The 14052-nt window shown below is 38.1% G+C and overlaps 1 pseudogene; it reads left to right on the top strand.

Moving 5' to 3' along the window:
* The window catches only part of LOC136266513 (rab-like protein 6), a 30701-nt pseudogene extending 20116 nt beyond the window's left edge, over window positions 1-10585 (top strand).
* Window positions 10586-14052: the final 3467 nt, after the last annotated feature.

Here is a 14052-nt window from a genome sequence, read left to right on the forward strand (position 1 = left end):
TATTTAGTTACAGTTACATATTACCCATAAAATAAAATAAGTGTAATAATATTACATATTATATTACTTTGTGTCCACAGCCTTAAGCTGTCACGTGTGAAACTACCACCTTATCACGTGACATGATTGCGTTGTTGGACAATATGCAAATCTTGGTTATAAGTAAGAATCTAGTGAATAAGCTTCATTCAGTACTTCGTTGTGGTTAGGCATTACTCAGAGGATTACTAACGAGATTAGTAACTTTGTTACTTGTAGTAATAATATTACATAATATTAGAGTTGTTACAGTATCTATATTACTTAGGTAACGCGTTACATTTGTAAGTAAAGTAACTTGCGTTATATTACCTGTTTTCATAGTGTATTTCGTTATATTACTTTGTTACCACAGAAGTAATAATATTACGTAACGCGTTACTCCCAACACTGGTGAGCATACCAGAGTGCTATATATTGCTTACACCATGGTCACTTGGGATTTGCCTGATATACATGCCCACGCCCTCAGGGTTGGGCATATATATCAGGCAAATCCCTTGTGGCCATGATATAACTATATAATATTGCAAGATGTCTCTCATATCAACTGACCTGTCTGTCCAATTTGTTATCAAATTCCAAGAATGTTGATTTATTTCATAGTAGCTGGTTGTCAATACCTAGTATTGTATGCCTGAGCTGTACCCATGATGTTTGTTTGTACAAGATGTTGTATCATACTTACCAAGGTAACAGCAACTATAACACATTGTGCTTGTTACAGTGTACCTCGATATCATTTTTGCACATTGATATCAGTATAATAGTGATGGGCAATTATTCAATTATCGTGATAATCATGATTATTTTATTGGCAATAATCGACATCGTGTACTTTCATAGACTAATGATAATCAAAATCGGCAATTATCGTGAAACAATCGTGGTAATCAGAGAAATATTTGTAACCAATTTTCAGTGTAATTTAACCATTCAATTAACAATTCATGATGTGTTTAGCTGTTTTTCATCACAAAAATTGGGTTGATAATAATCATGATAATCGTATAGCAAAATATCAATATCACCCATCACTACAGTATAATATTGAAATTTTCAATGTTATTGAAATATTTCCCACCATAGTAAAATCTGGACACTTGGTAATGGTCTCAAAGTATCCGTTAGCATGTAAACTGACCTGGAAAATCAGGACACTTGGTCGATCTCAAGGTATCCTAGTTTCACTGTACTTGTTCTGTGATAATTTCAACATTCAGTAGTTTCAGTGTTAGCCTCCTTGTTGGTCTATGGTGGAATAGTGTTAGTTAGGAGACACTGAGCTGGTAAGTATCACAGTCTAATATGGTATTGAGTGGTGTATGATATAACTGATGGTCCGCCTTTTAGTATGTTCATGTTGTGCCGAATCCTCAAAACATTTAATAACTCATGGATGATGCAATTACACACGATCTTGAAATTTGGCTCATTTGTAGTACTGCTTGACCCGCTAAAAATGTTTCAAAATCAAATGTTTGACATAATATTTATGGCCAATCAAAATTTTCACAATACGTTTCCCGTGGGAAGCCATATAAGTACAATGTCTATTACAGCCACTTCCCAAATTTGTGATGGAGCCAAACTGTACATGTCTGTTGTTGACATCTTTGTTGTTATCAATAATCATCTGGTTGGCTGAAATGTTAACACTGTTGAGAAAAGTCCACTTTTAATTTTTAGCATTTTTTTAGGATTCAGCTCAATGTGAACATACTATAGTGAGAAATGTGTGGTTGTTTGTTTACTACAGGATTTGGAGATGTGTAGGATGTTGAAGGATGTATCTGGTGAGGATGTGGCCCTATTCAACTTAGCTATAACCAGTGAAGCAATTGGTGACTTGCACAAATCCATTGAGCGGTACTCCCTGGTTAGTGTCATGTCATCCACAAGAGTGTCATGTGATCTTACCCCTCTAGTTGCTAAGCATGAAGATGAGGTTAGATGACATGGTGGCCAGGTGAAGTACCTGCTTTTATTGGGGGCACTCTACTATGAGACTACTGGTGAAGGCTAAGGATTATAATACAAGAATATGTCTCTCTTTGTGTCTATTATTAGATCTTATATATTTCCTAATAAGGTAGTAGATCTATCACAACCACTAAATGATCGTGATCTACAAGTGAAGGGCCTGCTTATCCTGGAGGAAGTACAGAGAGCTATGAAGAGGCAGAAACACTTAAATTGCTACACTTTATGTAGCACATTCCGACGTCTTAAGAAGAGGACAACCCAGCTCATACATGCCCATCATCACGTCTCCACAAAATGTGGCTGACAGTTAGTCAGTCATGCTAGTGCTGGCTCATTGACCAAGCTGGGGAGATCTGGTGATACATCTATGATTCAGCCATGCCTTCAGAAAGGTCATGTTAAATTGGGTACCTGGTCTCCTGGGTTGAAGAGGTGGGTCAGAAAAGTACAGAGAGCTATGAAGAGGCAGAAACACTTAAATTGCTACACTTTATGTAGCACATTCCGACGTCTTAAGAAGAGGACAACCCAGCTCATACATGCCCATCATCACGTCTCCACAAAATGTGGCTGACAGTTAGTCAGTCATGCTAGTGCTGGCTCATTGACCAAGCTGGGGAGATCTGGTGATACATCTATGATTCAGCCATGCCTTCAGAAAGGTCATGTTAAATTGGGTACCTGGTCTCCTGGGTTGAAGAGGTGGGTCAGTGAAGGTTGCTCTACTAGCCTTCATGGCGACATGGTGACTCCATCACCATTGGTTATTCATAACACCGTGGCAACAAATAGCAAAGCTGTTAGCCTAGATGACATCACATGAGACGATGAAGTCACTGCCCCCAGTACCCAGTTCAGTGTCAGAGACTCTGTTCATGGGTACCTTAATGATAATCGACAACTCTCCTATCAGCTGCAAGATGTGCTGATGTCAGCTGCTGCCACCGATACAACTGATGAAGGACTTCACCTACAGAGAGCCAGTAGTAGAATGAGCCTGTACTCTCGAGCTTTTGGTAGCCTGAGGCACATCCAGGAACTCCGTGTGATTGGTCAGGACATGTGTCAACCAGTTGTGGAGCTGGGGCTTGATCATGTGGAAGGAGTGGGCGTTGTCACCCAATGATGACAGGTGGGTATACAGTGAACTACTCTCAGGTGACTGGTAACATGTCATCATCTAATATCTTATGATCCAATGTTAAACAGTGAAGCTCAGAGTAATGTAAGATACACACATGTCATGTGTATCCCTTACCTCTTACTAACCTTCTTAACACAAAACTGCTTTCCTAGCCTACTTTGCTTTTCTTGGTGCCATGTTTGGTAGTGTAATCACATATCAGGATTATGATGTATGGTGAACTCTGTCAGTTTGATTTTAATATACCGTAAAAGATAATTGGAGACATTTTATGATGAGGAACTTACTGAATGAGGTAGAGGGATAATCAAACATCTAAGGCCTGTTCAGCATTAATGCTAATAGTGACGTAGTGCTGATATCATATCTCTTCTAGTGTACAATTGTAAACAATTCAGTTAAGTTTTTTGAAAGGTAAATCAGGGAAGGATAAGGCTATAACGCTGTCATTATAACATGTGATATTATAGAAGTGAGCCCAACAAGGTTTAAAATATTATATACTTCACTGACACCAATTTACTGTATAGTACTAAACTGTTAAATGTATAGGTCAACTGCTATTGACCACAGCTTCATTTACATGGTGTGTGTGGTATTTTTTGGGTCAATGGGTCCAAGGTTCAATTGGACCTTTGTAGGTAGTAGCCTACATCTTTTGTTGTCTTGGTTACTATAGGGGAATAACCTATGTGCTGTGATCATGTGATTTGCTATTCCTATAGGACATCAGTCCATTCATTACCAATAGATGAGTCATTGTTTGAACAGCAAACTACTGTAAACTTGGAGCAGCCACAGTCACAAGATCAAAATCAAAATCAACTACACCATAGTGGTCAAGTTCAGTCTTATCAAACTGATCAAGATCAACCACGTCCATCTGATCAGGATCAACCACACCCACTTAACGGTAACTGATATATGAAGCATATAGGCAGTAATAATAAGGTTGATAAGCTGTCTGTCATTCTTCAGGCAACCAAAACATGTATTAACATGGGACTTTGATAAAGCTAATTGCTAATCACCTGGCAACTACAAGTTTGTTGTTGTAGATCAGTATCCTGGTATTGCTTCACAACATGTGGGACTGTTAGGACAGTGTATGGCATAATGTTTGATTGGTAGAAGGCAGGCCAACTGGATGTGTGTTGGTTTTGTCCTGTGTGCAAGAAGAAATTCACTCTCTTTCATACCTTCAGTTATCCTGATGTTAACTACCGTAATTTGCTTTATTTTCATGCAAAAAAAATTTCGTGATAGAAGTTTTCGTTGTAAAAATATTTTCGTATGATTTACGTGAATGACTGTTCTATTAGAGTGGTTCGATCTTGTATAAAAATTTTCGTGCAAATTTTCATACAAGTTTTTGCATACAAAAATTATTTTACAACAAAAGAAAAAGCAAATTACATGCCTATTGTCATGTAGTTAACATAAGGAAGAATTACCTTTATAATGTACGAAAGTAGTTAACATGTACTGGTCACTATCCCACTAGGGACCTACAAAGAAGTCTACTGTGTAGCAGGGAGTCATATAGACTGCAAGCTCTTTGTGGACCAAGTCACCACCTGGTCTGGGATTAAACATAGTTTTAGTATCATGTTTCTTACTCCCTGCTACACAGACTTTCAGTAGCCTTCTTTGTAGTTCCCTAGTGGGATAGTAACTAGTAAATGTTACTGGATCTGCAAAAACCCGACACAATGGTGCATTTTTAAAATTCTTTGTTGTTGAGTATTTATAATCTACTTAACCAAGTGTATGCTTTGGCCAAGTTTCAGTCTTGTATGCCAACAACTTTTGGAGTTACAGTCCTACAAAGTAGCAACAACAGAAAGATGGATTTGTACAGCAAGTATTTGGGAAAATAAATTACAGGTGCTTGCAACAACGGTTGTAACTTACAAAAGCAATGCAGTACAGATTTGTAACTCGCACCATTGGGGAGTCCATTATTAGGTAAGTTTTCCTTCTATCACCTTCTTCACTACATACAGAGATGAAATCAGTGAAGAAAGATCGATTGTGTATGATCGCTTCGACATGACATAAACAAATGCCCATAACTCACATGTCCTTTAGTCTACTGCTATGAAATAAACATTTCCAAACTCCCCTTGAGTAGTCAAATAAGATGATATCCAGGATTTTGTCATTACACCCTTTCTTCACAAAGAACAAAGCGTTACAACATTTTAGGAATTTTTCCCATTTATACAAATATTTTACCCATTGCAATCAATAGTCTATACTGAAAATTTATCATTATGTCGGGTTTTGCAGATCCGTTTACAAATATTAACTACTTGCCTACGTTTTAAAATTAATTAACCTCGGTGCTAAAAAGCACCTCAGTAGATGGTGTGCACCTCTGTGTTAAGTTAATCTCAAATTATTACTTTTACAGTAGCTGTATTGCAAATAGTACTCACCTTAAATATTTAATGAACAATTTCTTATTAAACCAAGTGCACAGCCACAGCTGACCAAAGGCTGGCTGTGGACGCACGCCTGATTTACTGAATTGGTTTGTCAAAACTGTGTGTTTGCGTGTCACCCACTTGAGCAAGAAGGCTTTGAGCTACAGAAAATATACCTTAATTCAATGAATAAAGGTTGTTGATGTACTGTGTTAAAGCTCAATTTTCTGTTTACATGAAGGGGGTGTAACTGGTTACTGAAATTTCAGTTTAGTAGGGACCTGTAACAGACACATACGTACGTAATGACTAACAAAACAACATAACAGGCTTTGTAGGCTACCAGAAATGGTACACCTTGAGCTGAAAGGGGCATAACCCCTTTGTATGTGATGGAAAATTAAGAGCAGCCATGAGGCTTTTTGTAGAGAATTTGTGTATGATAACATGTTAACCCTTAAACGTACATGAAACTTTTATGGAATTAGTCCTGAATGCACGGAACATTTATGGAATGCGTGTTTACACAAAACAAACTTATATGGTGAGGTAAGACAGCCTTTCCTAAATTTATTAGCCTAAAACCATATATCAATAGAAAGCTTATTCATTGGTCTACTTGGGGAAGGATAAATAACCACTGTAACAACCATGGCTTACTTGTTATAAAGCGAAGAAGATCGATGTCTCGCTTTATTGCAACGCCACATTCTTTGCTTCAATCGTAGTTTCGATTGTGGGTTTAGTCACGTGAGCTATATATGGCCTAATTCACCATTTAATAGCCATTCGAATAGTACTTGTTTGAAGCAAATCGGACGAACTGTCAAGGAGTTATGGATCATTTTCTAAAGGTATGTAATATAGTTTTTGTGGTTAGTTGTTGAAAATTATTTTCACGGCGATTTGTGGTCTTATGCTTTGGTCGTAGGGTAAACCCCTAGGTATCATTTTAATGCTTATTACATCACGAGTAGAATGGCACAAGTTACAAAGCCATATGGTAAACACTTCAAAAGTTACAGCGCTTTGTTTACAACAATGCGTAAAAGCCTATATAAAGGCTTATGCGTTTTCAAGGCCATGCGTAATCTGCCTATATATAGGCTTATGCGCGTTTAAGGGTTAAACAAACTATAAAACAGTTAAGAAGATACTTCTGTGTGTAATTTGTGGTTTAAAGTGGTTTGCTCTCCTTAGCGATGTATAGCAATGTAATTGATGAATTGCAAAATAATTGAAATACATTTAATTTTAATGTACTGCATATGTTGTTAAAAAACAAAGCAAGAAACAAACCTTGTGTAGTTAATTTATAAAGAGTTGATTAATTCAAGGGATAGTATTTACTGTCCGCTTGGTTCACATCATCAACTTGTCATACAGTATGATAGTACTGTATAGTAGGGACCACAAAGGAGTAGGTGTGGCCAATGAAATAGCTTCACCCAAATTCAATTTCCCCTGACGACGATGAGGCAGTATTGGTTAGGTAAAACTAAGCCCAAACAAGCTTTCAGATTGACCCAAAACGCTTTCAACAAGTTGCTCCAGAATTTAAAAAAATATTTAACGAAATTTTCTACTGACTGAGTAACTGACTGACTGAGTAAGTAAAACCTGACTGAGTGATGCCTTCAGACAAGCATAACTTGATAAAGGCTACGGGCTTCATCATTTTTTCATAGTTTGACGTAGCTTTGGTCCAAGAGGTGCCTTTTGGCATGCTGCTGTACGTACAATGTATTCTTCATGGACTCACCAGTGTCCTCCTTTGTGTGCCAATCATCTGTGTTGACAGCGAAAAGTGTCAATTTGGTGATAGCACGTGATGGCTTCCCTTTGTATTGGAAATTGTCCATATTTTTCATAGTGACTATTTTGATTGCAGAGGTGCTTTTCGAATGTTTGTTGTTTCGTACTGCTGTGTAACGGGTTGAACATAGTCGTCAATGAAACTTCACTTTTCAGATGATAATTAATATAAATGGGGTGTACGGCACCATTTCTTTCAGTGTGCATGGATTGCAGAGGTGTTTTTTGAACAGTTATTGATCTGAAATGCTGTGTAACAGGTTGAACATAACTGACAACGAAGCGAAATGGATACTTCACTTTTCAGACAATAATTGATATAGGGTGTGCGCGGCCCCATTTCCAGATGCAGTATGCGTGGGATCACCAGTCATAATAATTGTTTACAAAAAAAGTTAACAAATTAGTACACAGAAAAATTTTGGAGTTTTCATCTAGAGTAGGGACCATAGCACATCAATAAAAAGACTGAAACAAGCTGGAGTAGTACATGATATTAAATCACAGTAAAACAAGTTATATCTGGGGATGAGCCTATTTTTCCAACTATTTTTCTTTCCAGCAATTCTTTTATTTCTTACCTATTTTGCTCAATGTTTTGCTCGAAATTTTTCTGTTTTGCTGAGCATCAGTAAAAATTAATTGCAGTATCTCTAGCTTACAAGCATGTGTGACTGCTCTATTAGACTGCTCTATTAGAGTATCTCGATCTTTAGTCACCATTTCCTATGAGCATATGTTGTCCTAATACTATGCGTGACTGTTCTATTGGAGTATCTCAATCTTTTTCATACAAAATTTAAGTTGCCTTTTCTTGGTGCCAATTTTTTCCAATTTTCTTCCTATTTTTCCAGCATTTTGCTGTTTGCTTTTACCAATGTAGTTTTCCAAAATAATTGCCAGCAAAATTGGCGTATCCCTAATATCTCTACTGTGTTCAAGATACCATAATAAAAATGCACAGTAGGGATATAACACTTCTTATTGTTTTACTGTAATTTAATATCGTGCACTATTCCAACTTGTTTCAGTACATTTTATAGATATGCTATGGTCCCTACTCTAGTTGAAAATTCTAAATTTTTCTGTGTGCTTGTTTCTTATTGCTGATACCAACTGAAGCCATGCAAGTTACACATACCTGGTACTGCTTGTACCACATTACACCTTGTACCACTTGTATGTTACATATGGAGTACAATTAACACTTAAAGGGTTCCAGCAATAAAAGGTAGTGACATGAGATAACATAGCTACGTGGGAAAACCCCTACATCAGTACAATCCGTTCAATGCCTAAGTAGGGATTTTCCCACATGGCTGTGTTGTATTAGCTACCATCATTTATATTTCACTACTTTTTATTGCTGGAGCCATGCTAATAGATTTTTAATTGTACTAGTTTGTTAACTAGCATAGCTATATTGTACACGTGTGGCTGTGACTGCTTTATTAGAGTATCTTGATCTCCCTGCTTGTCTCAAATGAACAACATAATAAAGGAAGAGTCGTGGTTTACCATGTCTAGTTTTCTACAGCAAAACCACAGTTGATTGCAGATCATTAAGGGGTGTGGTCGCTGCCTTCTGTGATCATCATTAAGGGCGTGGTGGTGTGTATGGTCATGTAGTTGTTTTATAAGTGAAGTTAATGTATCTGCTCCACTTACAGAAGCTTAAGCACTTCACATAGTTTTGTGGTGTCTAAATACACTTCTCTAAGGAAATTGTCAATACGCAATCTTATCACCTTGGTGATGGTTTCCATGCATGAAGAAGAAGACAATCATGTAATTGAAGATGAAAGAGTGTAGAAGGCAGACACTCGTTGGAACCAGAAAAAGCACATGTCATTTGTGAGTTAGTTATTGAGGCGTGACAAGCGCCACCCAAAATGTTGTCATTAACCCTTAAACGCGCACGCAGGTTTTGAGAAATGCGTGTTTACCAAAATTGGTTTTATATTGAAAGTGGTGAGAGTTTGCTAAACTGAATTAGCCTAACACCTTATATAAACAGAAAGTTTATTCAATAGGCTATCAGGGGAAGTTTAAATAACCACTGTAACAACAGGCGCTCACTTCTTATGAAGCGATGAAGAACAGCGTCTTGACTTTTCGTGATTTCGTATTCCTTCCGGTGGCAGCCATATTTGTAATTGGCTGAGTCATGTGACCCATATATGGCCTGAGGCATAATTGAATGGCGAATCGATCGGCGTTTATTGCAGAACAATAGAATGAACTGGGAAGGAGATATGAGTCTTTTTCCAAAGGTATGTAAACAGTTTTACGTGTTCATTTCATAAAAAGTTAGTTTCATGGCGAGTTTTGGCCCTGTGTTTCAGTGTAGGGTAAAACCCTACATATCATTTCATTCGTTATTACATCACGAATTAAATGATGGCAGTTGCATAGCCATAGGGACAATGGTTCGGAAGTTACAGCGCTTTGTTTACTGCCATGCGTGAGGGCCACTATAATGGCCTTTGCGCGTTCATTAAAAACGTCATACTAAATTAAAGTAGTCTTAGTGCATCTAACTTCTAATCCAGCATTAAAACAAGAATTTCCACAGATGGTTAGATATTATCTTTTTAAATAGTCAAAACCCGTGTGCCTTTCTGAGTTGTCGCAAGGCTAGAGGCCAAACAAAGCAACACATGGCCGCCATTTTTTGGGGGACCCTACTTACTAAACAGTACTACTGTACTGTTTGAGGACATGAATGGTGCTGATCTTTAACGCTTCGTTTCCAGTACATTAAATCATTATTGTGGTTAATGTGGAATCTTGGATGTAGAAACTGGGTGTAAACCTCCTAGAAGTGTTGTAGTGTGCTATACTATGTAATATAATCAAGTGTGTTAAAATGACCCTTACTGCTACAGATGACAACAGGCCAGTCAGTCCTTGGATGGAATACAAGCTGTAATACAGTGCCTGGAGGCTGTACTGGAAGAAGAGCAATCAGAGTCTGACTCCTAATAGTGCACACCATTACCTCATTGTACAGATAAACTGAATTTGATGTTCTGTCCTCTTTACCTTAGAGAGTGTGTGCATGTGTTTGTGTTCTTCTTGTCCTTGTCACTACCAAAGTGTTGTCTGTGTAGTTGCTGTCATATGTGTAACTGCTTTCATACACTTGAAACAAAGTACTTATATGATCTTAGTTAAACCATAGATAATAGACACCCCACACTGGATTGGAAACTTCTAAGCGCCACCTAATCTATCCGCGCTTCGCGCCCCTTATACTGTACACAGTACCTGGAGTATATTTTGTAAGAACATGTTTTGCTAACTGGTGAGTAGTAAACCTACCGCTATGGAATATAAGGTTTGGCCTATTCATAATGGGTGTACTGATGTGTATTAGCTAGAAGTTTGACAAGCGCGAAAGGTGATACTTGACTAAACTGGAGCAAATATACCATGAAACACATACCAGTACACGTAGCATTAGTTAGTAATAAGCATCAGCCTTAAACCAAACTTGTTCACCCCACCATTTTCACAAACATGTTCAAATACTTTTTATACGGAAAGCGCCTATACCAGTAGTAGGCCAATCGCCACCCAAGAAACAATCTACTAAACTTACTAGTTAAAGCAACCGAGCTGTATTCAGACAGTAAAACAGAATCTTCGAATGAAAAAGAGTGTTTGAAAACTTCAGGCGCGAAACGCGGATAGAACAGTAGTTTTGTATGGGCACTATACGTGTGCTTCCAATCCAGGTAGGGGTGTCTATTATCTATGGTTAAACATAATTGGCTCTATATACGGCACAACACTCTCTGTTGATCTTAATCTCTTCCTTATTAATTGCTCATAAGACACAGAAGAATGAGAGGGCCAACAGTGACATAATTATGTTGACTGAACCATGCATCAATATACCTCACAATATACTGGTATGTGACATTGTACGAGCATATCTCCTTGAAGCTCTGAGATGGTAGTTTAGATTATTTAATTAGAGCATCTAACTATTTACTGTATTTCATTGGCTAAAACGCTGCACTTTAATTGTAGAGTAGTGTTACAATCAGTTATGGCTTAAATCTTCGAGCACTGAGGTAGTGGTCAAGTTTGAATAGTTGCCGCATCAACAAGGTAATATATGTTGTAGTGTTTAATCAAGTAAGGGGCGGAGATGTAGGGGGCTCAAGCCCCCCACTTTGACATCGGGGGGGGGGGATATCTCACAATACACATGCATTATGAATAGCAAAAGTGACATTACAAAGTACAAAATTATAGCTGAACTTATGTTTTACTATGCCTAATCCAAGACACAATGACTTGCTAGTACTCTAAAATTTAATTTGGTGGCAAGTTTTCACTCTCTCTCTCTCTTTGATGTTCCATCTTTTACCCATCCATACTCTGAAAGATGTTTGCCTTTTTTCCATGCCACCTGCAGAGTAGGTGCTAAACTATGACGTCACATGATGCGAAGGGCACTTGATTATACTTTAATGGAAGTTTTGGTCTAATTTTTAAAAATTTCCCTGGGGGCATGCCCCCAACCCCCCTAGATAGTCATGCTTTGCATTTTGCCAAGTGTGCTCTGTGCACTGTGAAGTCATTTCTACCAGTGTGCCCCCCCTTAGCAAAGCCCTATAGATCCTACCCTGGAGCCCCCCCCCCCCCCCCCCCCAATTTTTGATAGCTGTCTCCGCCCCCTGAAGTACATATAAACCTTGACGAGTGTTCAATCATTTAAATTCTACTAGCTATCACCACTGACCAGATGTGGGGGCCAGACATTAATTTTGAAGTATATACTGGATGTATTCTAAATCATGATCATGTACTTCACAGAAGTTTGAAATTGATTAAGGTTTCCTGAAATTGGCTTAATTTTGTTGGTGACTCCAAGGTATTAAATTTGGCACTATCGTAATCTAGTATTAAAGTGGGGGAGTATACTACACCTGATGGTCTGCAGTTGGGTGGGGCTAGCTACCTGCAGGGGATAGTAGAAGTATATACTTGTCTGGTAGGCTCAACTGGGACACCATACAATCCTGATAATCCTGATAGTTATTATTAGTCATTGTAGCAAATCTTCACCTGTAGACAATTCTGTTTGGTTGGTGATGATCAAAATTCAGTCGCATCACCACTAGCATATAATAAACATCATGATTGAGTGACCCTATTACAGCAATATTCAGTAACAACTATTAAGGCTGTGGCCACAGCTCAACTTTAACATGGTAGCTATAGGTGATCACAGCAGCGGGGGAGGGGGGTACCCCTAGATACTTAACGTTTTCATATTTTATCTCCTCAAAATTAGTGTTGTTTTAGTTATAACTAGCTAAAACTAAAGTGATTTTATGAGGATTTACTTTTATCTGAAACAAGTTTTTAGAATTTTTGAAAAGACTAAATGTACCTCAATTTTTACATTGAAACTTATAAAAAATACTTAATGTTTACAAAAATCATGTGCACTGTATTATACTTGCATTTGATAAAGAATCACATAGGTAGCTACTACGTTCATTATTGAAACATGGTGGGTTGAAAAAGAACGTAACTGCAACAAATTATGACAAAAATATCACATCACTGCTGCCACATGCAGCTCCAGTGGCGAATCTAGGAATTTATAAAGACGTTTTCCTGAGGGGCATTCCCCAGACTCCCTTAGCATGGTGAATGTGCTTTATCCATGTCAGTATATGTGTCCACCTTCTAAGTTTTGAAATTTAGATGCTCTGAGACTGCATTTGGTAAAACAATTTTAGTGTGAAATTATCTGTAAAATAATTGCACATCACTTATTATAGGCACACACTGCAATAATTAATTAAAATACTCAACTGTTGCATCATCATTTAAAGGGGATTTCTGTGGAAACCTTGAAACCCCCTAAATCCATAACTGTCCTCTTAAATTTGAACTCATGGGGATGCAGCAGGAATACCACACTATGGAAAAATAGATGGGATCAGGACAGGACAGTGTAGGTACAGTGTAATAGGAATAAGGTGCCCACACCTTCACCTGTGAGACATCTCCTGTGGTAGGGTCCGCAACGCGAAAAATCGATATCCTCCAATCAACTACCTAACTATTGTCATGTGTTAGGCTAAGTGTAACTTGAATAACACCAGCGTGGCAGCCAAGTTTGTCACTTTCTTCTGGTAGAAAACGATACAAATGTCTTAAAATCACGTGATTTTTCGTTGCAGCGGTTCGTAGGGTTCTTCGTATGCCACGATATTCACTCTCAACATTGTTCAAGTAGTCTATCATCAACTCAAAGTATCGGTGGTTTGATTTTATTGGTCAGTTTCTGGTGGCAGCACGATCTGTGCAGCTTTTTGACGACAGACAAAATGTTTCTTCCTCTGGAGCGCAGGACAAGCAGAGCAGCAACTGCGCCGTGGGTCAGCAATGACCAGTACTAGGTAAAGTACCTGCATGCGGAGTATGGTTATAATTGAAGCTTTTTAGCCATCTGGCTGAGCCATCTATATGCTGAAATTCAGCCAAAATGACGCGATTTTTGCAAACAAATACCAGAATGGTTGATACATCAGTGAGACAGTCTCCAACAGCAAGGATACGAAGCTTATAAACACCTAACAATATGGCTATCTCGCCCAGTAAACGCAT

Source organism: Dysidea avara, chromosome 9 (assembly GCF_963678975.1).
Source record: "Dysidea avara chromosome 9, odDysAvar1.4, whole genome shotgun sequence".
In the NCBI taxonomy this organism is placed as follows: domain Eukaryota; kingdom Metazoa; phylum Porifera; class Demospongiae; order Dictyoceratida; family Dysideidae; genus Dysidea; species Dysidea avara.